Below are 10,763 nucleotides of genomic sequence, written 5' to 3' on the forward strand. Positions count from 1 at the left end.
TGTGGCGGGAACAGAGCGGGATGGGTAGCACATCCCCCACTGCTGTCCTGTGGTCTGTACAGGTGCAAGAAGTTCGGCGTGCCCATCGAGAAGATCTACAACAAGACGCAGAGGGAGAAGTTTGCCTGGGCGATCGACATGGCTGATGAGGACTTTGAATTCTGAAATTCACGTTTGAATTCTGAAATTCACGTTTGAATTCTGAAATTCACGTTTGAATTCTGAAATTCACGTTTGAATTCTGAAATTCACGTTTGAATTCTGAAATTCACGTTTGAATTCTGAAATTCACGTTTGAATTCTGAAATTCACGTTTGAATTCTGAAATTCACGTTTGAATTCTGAAATTCACGTTTGAATTCTGAAATTCACGTTTGAATTCTGAAATTCACGTTTGAATTCTGAAATTCACGTTTGAATTCTGAAATTCACGCCTTCCATGTTACGAGGTGCTGTTGGAAAGCCTTTTTCTTTTACATGCTGCTGCAGTCGTTGCAAGGGTGGGGCCAGGGGTGTTGTCTAAGAGTTTGATATGGGTATTTTGTGCCTTTTTTGCACACAAAAGCAACACGGTTTCTGGTTGAAGCAGGTATTGCTGACTTGTGACACTCATCCTGACTGCAGCGACTTTGACTCCTTTTCAGAGTTGCCAAGTGCTTAGGATCTTTTCTTTTCTCCTGAGTCTGGGAAGAAGATTGAATGAGAGCCTTAATTGTGCTGACAAACAAGATTAGATCTAATCCTATCTCCTTGATGTAGTGGAGCTGTGCTGCCCTTTTCAGACTCCCTGAATTGGCTTGATGGGAAGACACAAGCACTGAAACTGGCAGCTGCAGTGTAAGACATGGAACCTCAGGCTTCCTCCCTTGGGAAGAAAGGAAAAATCTCAGGGTTTTACCTGTCAGGGTATTTTGTGTCCTTTCACCACCAGGAGAGGAGAAAATTGTGCAATTGCACAAACATAATTGAAATGGGAAAAAAAATGTTGTGGGAGGGAGCAAGTGTCGTGGCAGGAGGAGGGAGGGAGGGGAGGATGCTGGATTAAAAAGCAGGCTTCACATTGGAGGGATTAAATTCACCTTGGCATAAGCAAAAATGTACTTTAATCACCCCTGTGTGGTTAAAACTTGGTCTGGGAGAGGACATCTCATTTGGGGTCATACTTACTATTTGCTTCAGTTGGCTCTGGCTCAGCTCCCTGTATCCATAACAAACTAAACTGTGCAACCCCAGATTTAGCACTGGGAAAGGATGATGCTGGCTGTGGGGCTGGACCAGACTCTGGTGGGATGTAGGCATGCTGGGGAGTGGTATCAATCTTGCTGGAGCTGCGCCTGCGCGGGATGATGGCTTTGTCATCAGGCTGCATCCTCCCCTGTCCGCTCCCGCTGGGCATGGAGCAGGCAGGGACTGATAGCAAAAACCGCTGGTTCTTGCTGCCTAATTGGCTGCTTTTCTGAGGGGGGAAAAAAAAGTAATATCAGCATGTACCTGGCAACAGTTAGCCTCCATATCAGCGAATCTCAGGTGCAAGCAAGCTCTGGCATTGGTAGTAAAGCCTTCTGGCATCTCAGGGCTGATGTTCAGGTCATTACAGTTCAAAGCTCTTGGTGCTTCCCATGTGGTCGTTTACAGCCACTTGTTCTTGCGTTTAAACTGTTGTTATTTTGGTTGGAAGTCAGGTACTTGAAATGCATTTCATTAAAACAAAGCGATTTTTCTGAGTATCGGTGACTGGAGGCTTTTTTGCAACTCATCCAAGATGTCGTTCTGCTGTGAGCTTCTGGGCAGAGGTCTGAGCCAGGCCTCAGTCTCTATAATGGGATCTGTATGTGTTTGGTTTTCTGCAGGGGATTAGGCTGGATAGGGCATCTTTTGCCTTCAAGCAAAGAGCCTGCCTGCAGATCTCAAAACCCATTTGTGTTTGGTCACTAAGGGCCTGTAGGCAAAACTGAGCCACCAAAATCGAATGGCTGCATGATAGCAGTAAGAGGAAAATGCACGGGTGAAGCCAGTGCTGGTTTATCTCACATCCACACTGGGGTGTGCTCCAACACTTGGCTGAGATGTGACAGCTTGTGAAACTCTTAACTGGATTGTTTCTACAAGCCCCAAGAGCTCATGTTGGTTTTAATGAGGCAACTGACGCCTAAACTGAGGATCTAAATCAATCTGAATGGTTGCAAGACTTATTTTTCTGGCAAAGGCAGACCAGTTATCAGCCGTGCAAGCAACAGGCAGGAGCTACCAGGCATGCCTTATTCCTGTGTTGGATTTGTACCCGTGAAACAGAGGTAACCAATTTGGTCCCAGTGGAGGGAGATGTTTTTCTTCCCACCCTGCTAAATGCTTTCTGGCTTTCAAAAAAAGGTTAAAGTGAGTATTTGCCGCGAACTGTGGTGGAAAGTTTGTTCCATCGTGAATAAGGGAGTAATTCTAGCCAATTCTAGTCCCTCTGAAACGGTGCTCCTGTTTTTCAGTAGCAGAAAAAAGGAGCAAGATACAATTGGATGAGCACTATGGGTGTTTCCATTGAACCAAGAGGGTTGTTTTTTTTTTTAACTATTTCCTAGAGAAAGTATTTCAAGCACCATACAAAAAAGGAGCTTCATTAGTAAGAGCAGCTGCAGCAGTTTGAACAGCTGCTGGGGGGAGCAGTGGGAAATCACCCCAGAAAGCAAATCCTACTGCAGATTTGCGGGGGAGAAATGAGTAACTTTGTCCTTGGCCTCTCCTCTAGCAGGTTCTTATCAGTGCTGTGATCTTCTGCTGGGTTAATGGGATGGAAAGGCTGGGTAATTGCTGTCCCACATGGTCCTGCCCATCCTCACCTTCTTTTTGCTGGGGTGGTGGATCCACAGAGTTGGTGCTGCCAATGTTTCATGCTTACAGGGCTGTGCTTTCATCAACAGCTCCGCTGCCTCCGTTAAAACATCCTGCTTATCTTCAAAAGGCCATGGTTGGAGCAAAACTGAGGTGGTTCAACTCCAGTGAGAGCTCAGCTAATGAAGCTGGAGGCCTTGCGTTTGCCTCCATTGCCCTATGAACCAGTTCTATGGGGCTTGACTATTTCTGCCAAAAAGCTTAGTGAAAGTGCATGGGAAGGGTGAAGCAAAAGCAAGGTGGAGAGTTCATGTGGCTTTTGCCTGGTATCAAATAACCTATACTGGGGTGAGTAACACAATGTGTTTGAAATAGCTGAGCTTCAAAGAGAGGCTGGTGAGTCTGGGGAGTGTCCTCCTGGCCCTTAGCCATAAGCAGGTGAGATACAGGTTGGAGAAGTTGAGCTGCTCACCATTGATATCACAGTGGCACAAAGCAGCAATCTGGCCTAATGCCCAGTCTCACAGGGATTTTTCCACTGCTCAGGACCCTGTGGAGCAGGATCATGGCCCATCACAGCCTCCTATGAGAGTAGGATCCCTCCTCTAGCTCAATGGTTTGGGGTTGCTTGGTGACTCCAAGCAATCCTGGCACACTCAGCTGAACCCTACCTGCCTTGGTCCTTCTGGGGATGTTTTCAACTCTGCTTCTCCAGTGAAGTGCCTTTTCTGTGGGCAGAAGCCTGTGCTTTGATGCCCGAGACACTTGGTAGCCCAGTCAAGATACAAGCATTTTTGCCCGTGTTTGACTAGTGAAATATAAAGTCAAAAGGCTTAAGATTTCTCCTTTGCAATCACCTCTTTTTTTATTTTATTTTAAAGCAAAAAAAAAAAAAAAAAAATTGCAGAGAAGGAGGGTCTGGTTTCAGGCCAAACCAGAAGTGGTACCTTCCCTTGTAACTTCTTAAGTTACTACTACTTTTTTCATAAAAGCCTGTTGTTGATACTGGTTGGGAGGAGACCTCAAGGCAAATGTACCAGGGACAAAGCTCACTGCTCACACCGATACTGGCACGGGCTTAGGGCTGCTGTAGTTGCATAATGACACTTAAAAAAAAAACTTTATAGTGGCTGGAGAGTTTGTCTCCCTGCCTGCAGGCTGGGGATGTCCTGTACCATGTGATGGCACAAGGACAGCTCTGATACAGTGACTGTTTGATAAGATAAACCTCTGGGTGGTAGGAGGGAGTGAGAAGTTCCTCTTCTCTTGCTTTGGCATCTGCTGCCTCTTCCCAGAAATGCTGAGGTTGGGAGAGGGTCCCTGGAGGGCTTGAGTCCAACTTCCTGCTCAAGGGAGGGCCAGCTTTGGTTGGGTTGCTCAGGATCTTATCCAGCCACATTTCAATATTTCCAGGGAGGGAGATTCCTCCACCATATCGCAGGGTCCCTGTTTTGAGGGATCACTGACCTGGCCAACTTGTTTTCTTCCTTGTATCTGGTTGGAATTTCCCTTGATTCATCTTGTAACCAGCTGCTTGTCCTTTCTCTGTGCACCTCTGAGGAGAGTATGGCTCTGGCCTCTCTATAGCTACACTCCATAAAATATCTGAAGGCAACAACTCGATCCCCCCTTAGCCTGCTCCCGTCTAGCCTGTCCTATTGTGTGGGGTCATTCAGCCCCACATCTGGGACTTCGCTGAACCTCTTGATCTTTGATGAACTTCACCTTCCACCAAATGTGAGCTTGCTGAGCCTCAGAAGGATGTGGTAGGAGCTTGTGGCTGAAGGAAGTAGAACCATCTCAATCTGTAACTTGGGGAGGGGGGGTGTATGAGCAGTATCTCCCCCAGCATAGGAAGCTGAGCAGCTGGAGGCTCTGGTGGGGCTCCATCCTTGCCTTTTGCTTCTGCATCAGCGTCTTGGAGAGATAGGAACATAAAGCCTGCGTGTTGGCGCCTTTTGCAGACACTAAAGCCCTTAGACCGAGCTGTGCTCATTAGAAACCTTCCCACGTCCTGCTTTCTCCTGGGGATGAGTCAAGCTCTTGGTGCACGGCCAACAGATTATTGATCCTTGTTGATGGAAAAAAAAAAGTGTATCAGCCTCCTGTTTCCTAGAGCTGCTTCCCATAGCAGTCGAGGCTGGCAGTGGGGTTTGCAGCACTGCTCCCCTGCCCATCGGGGCTGCGTGGGGTGGCGAAGGGGTCCTGGTGAATGATCTGAGGAAGGGCAGCCATCGAAGCTGCTTAGCTACTCTTTCATCTGCTTAATGACAGGGCCTTTGCTCGCCTGTAGGTGGTTTGGAGAGATGGGCTTTTGGCTGATTCATCTTAATTGGTGCAGAGAGGGAAGTGGGCGTGATGGAAACTCCTCAGCGAGGAGCATTTGCTGTTGAGCTGCTGCTTAGGTTCTGCATCTGCTCCCTGGTGAGTGATCAGATTAAGGGGAAAACAAAACGCCTGTAGTCTGGCAGACATGCGAGAGATGGGAAACCCCTGTGGTGATGTGAGAGAGAGAGATGTGAAGGGTTTCCAGAGGAATTTTCCTCCCCTCCCTTCTTCCCTTGAGGTCTGATATTGCAAAAATGGGGGGGGGGGGGGGGGGGAAGAGGGGAAAAATGGAAAAAAACTTTAATGGGAATGCTTTTGTCAACAAGAGAGGAGAGGGGTAGAGCAACATTTAAATTGAGACTATCACTGCTATGCTTCAGACCCTCTGTGTCTCAACACAAGGAATGGAGGCGTTTCCTTTTCCAATGCTGTTCAGCAGGAGAGAAGATCACATCTGTGGTTTGGCACAAATAAAACATGTGCTTAAGGAACTCCCCAGGTTTACACAGTTGTACTCTGCGTCCATCAACAGTAATCCAAGTTCAGACTGAGGTAAAATAAGCTCAAATTGGACAGACATTAGCCTCTGCCACGTGTTTGTGAATGCATCACTGCTGATGCCAAGGAGAGTGGCTGTGAAGTAAAGCAAACAATTAACCTGTGAGAAATTGGATCCCTGTGATCAAATGAAGGATGGTCTTAATGAGGAGCAGAGGAAGGGCTTCCAAGCCAAGAATAAAACTCCAGGATATCAGGTTTGTGCCCTGCAAAGCAGAGCTCCTGGCACTTGTTCCATGCAGCTGTGGCAGGGGGATGGCTGCCTGTCGTGAGTGTCCTGCAGGGAATGAGTAGATGACCTATAAACTGGTTCTTCATGTGGCTTCTTTTTAGCTGTAGTAGTGATACTTCTGGCCAGCTGAACACATGTGTTATTCAAGAGAAAAGAAAGACTTAGGGAGAGCTCAGCTCAGCCAAGCTTGTCCCAAGCTCTGAGAATGGCTTCTCCAGCCCTTAATCCTGAGCCGCTGCAAGATGGAGCATGAGGAATTCCAATAAATTACTTGATTAATAGTCTTAATCCCAGTCTGGATTATGCTGCAATTATGAGTGATTGCTTGACTCAGAAATAAGCCTTTGAATAACTGCTTTCACAGCTGCAGGAGGGCTCATAAATTCCTTCTGCTGCCATGAGCCTGAGAAGAGTGTGATGTGAGGTCTCTGCAAACTAAGGTAGCCTCCAGCAGTGCCCTGTGTTGCCCTGTATTGCCAGAGGGATGGTGAGGCAGATAGCTGCTGACTTGCAAAATACAGTGCTGTGTTTCTAGCTTAGTGGATTGCACCCAGACTGCCCCTTCTCTTGTAATCAGGGCAGATAATTTATCTGCCAAGGTGGGTTGGACAAGGAAGCCTCTAATCCCTTCCCACAGGTCACCTATACATAAATGAGCTCTTTGGTTGTGTTGGTGTTTTTTTTTTTTTTTGTTGTTGTTTTTTTTTTTTTTTTTCCTAAAGCTGTCTTGTGTAATCTCTTCTCTCTATTTCTTAAGGTATAGCTGGACTCTGCAACTCCTGAAGGCTTAGTTTGCCAAAGTGGAAGAGAATGGGGTGGCAGTTATCACAACTGGTTTTATCAGGGCTCTCGTTTCCTTCTTGGTAGTTCCCTCCAGGCAGAAACAGTTCCTGACTTTCCATAGTTTGTTCCTGGTGCTGCAAACCCCCCTTCTGTTGGAGGCAAGACCTGGAGGGGTTAAATCAGCACCACCTCCTCTTCTGTGCATCCTTGGACCCAGCACTGTCCCCATTTCTGCATGCAGAAGGATTCCTCACAAAACCAGGCATGGGATGGCCTTGAGTGCCTGCAAAAGCAACTTCTGCCAGCTGCCTTTCCAGGGATGATAAGAGTTGAAGGCAGTGAGGGGAGGTGAAGAACTGCGACTCAGCAGGTCTAGCCACTCTTCCTAGCCCAGCCATGTGGCATAATACCTTTTTTTCTTTTAATTTGACTTCTCTTCCTTCTGCCTTGCGACCTTGTATGGGATGGCTACAGCCTCATGTCTCATCTGGCTTTCTGCTTCATCCCCATATCTTTCATGGGGGGTCACCAACCCCAGCTTTGTCCTGATGTAGTGATGTGTGCCACGTGAGCGTGCCACGTGGTCTGGCCGGTGCTGGCAAAGAGCCGATCACCTTTGCAATTTGGTGTGCGGTCTGTGGTTCGATCATGACTCCTTTCATAACGTCCTCCTTCACCGCTCTTGGTTGTGTTGGGTTGAGTTCCACTTTCCCTAAAGCCAGTTGGTCAGGCTTTGTACCATGGCCCCCTTAGCCAGCAATGTGCCTGGACTGTGGCTCCACAACCTCTGACTCCCTTACTGTGCAAATAAGTTTTTTCTTTTCTTTTTCTTTTTGTATTGTCACCTTTGAAAGAGCTTCTACATGAAGTCATGCTGAGTTGTCCTTCCTGTGTGCTGGCAGAAAAAAAAATACACCACAAAAAAAATCAAACCCAGGAGATATAATTCTATAAATAAAACGGAGAATAACTCAATCCAGTTTTTCCCCTTTGCAAGTCTAAGACAAGATGGTTTGTGATCCCTAAGCACTTTAATTTGGTATTGCCAGTGCTAGCAACAGTCTGTAAGGTTTGTACTGAGTTTGCAAGACCTCAGGATTAAGGCTTGCTCGGTTGGCTCTGACTGAGCTTGTATTAACCTGCCTGAGGCTTTTTTTTTTTTAACTTGGCTGCATGGTAAGAGCAATTTTTCTAATTGACCAAGTGGCTATGGCTAATTTGTTTTGCTTTTATGTATCTTTATGTAATGCAGCTGTAGATTTATACAGACAGCAGTAACAAGCTGTTATTTTGCGTAGAATGAGGTATTTACAACTCTGACTCAAGGACATAGTGTAGAGAAATGTTAAGATTTCAATTATACTAATGGTACACACACACATACGTGGTGTGCTGTCTCTTTGCCCACAAGATGAGATTTTGAGGCTGTAACAGTAGCATGGTTCCTTTCTCTCCCGGTCTTTCTCTGGTTCTTATGGGCTTATCTTGCTGATACGCCAAGCTTGGCATTGTGGTAACAGAGCTGGTAGAGCAACGCTAGGGCCAAGTCACTGGAAGGAATTCTGTATAGCTGTAGGGGGAACAAGCCTTCCCCGTGCTAACCCAAGGCTCCAGGCTTGACCCTGATTGGGCAACCAAAGATGGAGGTCAAAGAGTGGCTCCTCCTTGCTGGACCCAGCAAGCCCATCCCCTTTTCTCTAGCACCTTTGCACAGCGTGCAAGTCCAAGGGGCCCCATCTCACTTCTTGGGTGGCCTTTCTTCCTCCTGGAGTGGTCACCAGTGGTGCTTCCTCCCCGCCTCTTGTCTCCTGCCTTCTTTCAAAGAGGAACCACTGCTGTTGGTAGCAACTGCTTTCCTTTTGACTTATTTTGAGATATGAAGTAGCGTGTGCTCGGGCAAAGGCAACGCCCAAAACTTGGACAGCAGATGTGAGCACTGGGCTCCTGCAAGGCTCTGCAAGTACATGTCAGCCCCCTGGTCTGGGCTGTGCACCTGTGCAATGCATGGATTGACCCCTGTCAGCCTTGCATCAGCCACCCCCACCCCCCCACCCCCCCCAGAACTGGGACTCCAGGGAAGGTTGGGAGCAGCTTCTCCTGAAGACCATGCAGGCAGAGAAGAGCAAATGGAGATGAGAGCTATCCTGATGGCATGTCTGGCTGCTGTCCTCTGCATGGACATCACTGAGTTGCTCAAGCTAGTCTGCACGGCCAGCTTTGCCTCTCCTTTGTGCTGTCACATCTGCCAAAGGACTTGTGCTGCAGACAGCCCGCAGCCTTGGGCTGCCCAGAGAGCAAGGCAAAATTTGTCACGCTCCCCTTTTCTTGCTAAGTGCCACTGGAAAGAGCCCTTTGGGTTTTCTCTGCAAACCCAGTTGCATCTTGAGGTCTGCAGCTGATGCTGCACTTCTTGGATGGGGGTGTATTTAAGCTTTGAGCTAAAAATTGAGCGCAACCTTCATTGCTCTTCTGTCCCTGTGACCGCCTGCTAAATGCTGCTATGGGGTAGTTGAATATCAATGTCCCCAGAAAGCCTCTGCTGCCCACTCACCTGCAAGGAGGGTTTTTCTACAGGGAAGTGTATGTTTAGCAGTTTTGGGTGTGGTATAGTAGAAGGGTAGAACTGGCTCAGCCAAAACCTCTATGTCTCATTCTATGTCCTGGGGCCTGCATGAGGATGGGAACCGGTCCAGCTGGGAAGGAGTTTCTTGCAGATCTGTTTCTCTCCTGTAGCCAACTTGCTGATGGGCTGCACCTTCACCAACCAGACCAGCAACAATCAGTGCCTGGTGATTTCCCCATGTACCAAAACCAAAACAGCCTGTGTGACTATAGCTGAGATGGTAGGTTCTGGTGAGTCCCACTGCCATGAACTGCCTGGGTTGTGACTTCCCAACCCTGCTGCCCCATGTTTCTGTGTGTCCCAGCCTTGCTCTCAGTAGGTCTGCATCCTTCCCCGCTTCCAGGGCACTTGGGTCTAAAACATTCCCCTTCCATGGGGATTTGGGAGAATTTGAACAGTGCTGGGTTACAGGTCAAGTCCAATTATTTGTTTGGGTAAAGGGTAGTTAAATGAGCACCTTAACCCATATAGACTTGGGTGATCATGCATGCTTACACAGTAAAGTCAGGATTTGCTCTTGGAAGAAAGATTTGTGGGTTGGTTTTATTTGACTTTTTAGCCAGGCACTCACCAACAGAAGTCAATCAGCAAAAACTGCATTTCAACTTGTGGTTTGTTTCGAGATCCTTACAAATGTTGCAGTCAGGACAACTGCAATCCCAACAAAGCATTTGGGATGAGACCTCCTGCAGTGGTGCTGGGAACTGCAGGTCTGGTCAGTATTACCAGACACCGCCTTTGGGCTGGAATGTGATGAGGTTCCTTTTGAATAACTTGTGTAAACTTCTTAACCCATCCTGGTCCCCCAGCACCTGCAGACATTTTGCCCATCTGTCCCCAGAATGTCTTCTGAACATCTGATGTTCAGGCATGGAAAAGCTAGGCTGAAGCTAGCTTGAGCTTGATGGAGAAGAGGTCCCTCAGTTATTCTTTTATAGCTTCTCATGTAATAGGACTCTGCAGACACTAATAAAAAAAAAAAAAAGTAATAAGCATCTTGGAAATTTCTATTGAGTGCTGACTCACAGCAGGGTTGGGGTTTTGCAAGCAGCGTGGTCAAGTTGTTCAGGCAATTACACAGCGAGCTAAACAAATGCAGGTGAGTAGGAGGAGGATACAACCCTGATCAGCGCAGCTCCAGGTCAGAGCGTGTCTCTTACTGTTTCAGCCAGGCAGAATATTTCTGAAGGTTTATAGAGAAAGGTTTGGAAAACAATGAATTTGTATCTCGAAGGGTATTATTGTACTATGCTGTCAACGTTCTGGTCCTGACAAGGTCTGGGACAGCATGGGGAAGGCATATTAGCAAATAAAACACTCTGTGTTAGTTCCTGGCCCTGGGGTCAGCTGGTGCCCATCTGTATAGCCTAGCTCTCTTCTTCCAAAATAATATGTCTGAATCCAAAATACCAATGG

The sequence above is a fragment of the Leptosomus discolor genome, chromosome 5, assembly GCF_034619465.1.
Source record: "Leptosomus discolor isolate bLepDis1 chromosome 5, bLepDis1.hap2, whole genome shotgun sequence".
Classification (NCBI taxonomy): domain Eukaryota; kingdom Metazoa; phylum Chordata; class Aves; order Leptosomiformes; family Leptosomidae; genus Leptosomus; species Leptosomus discolor.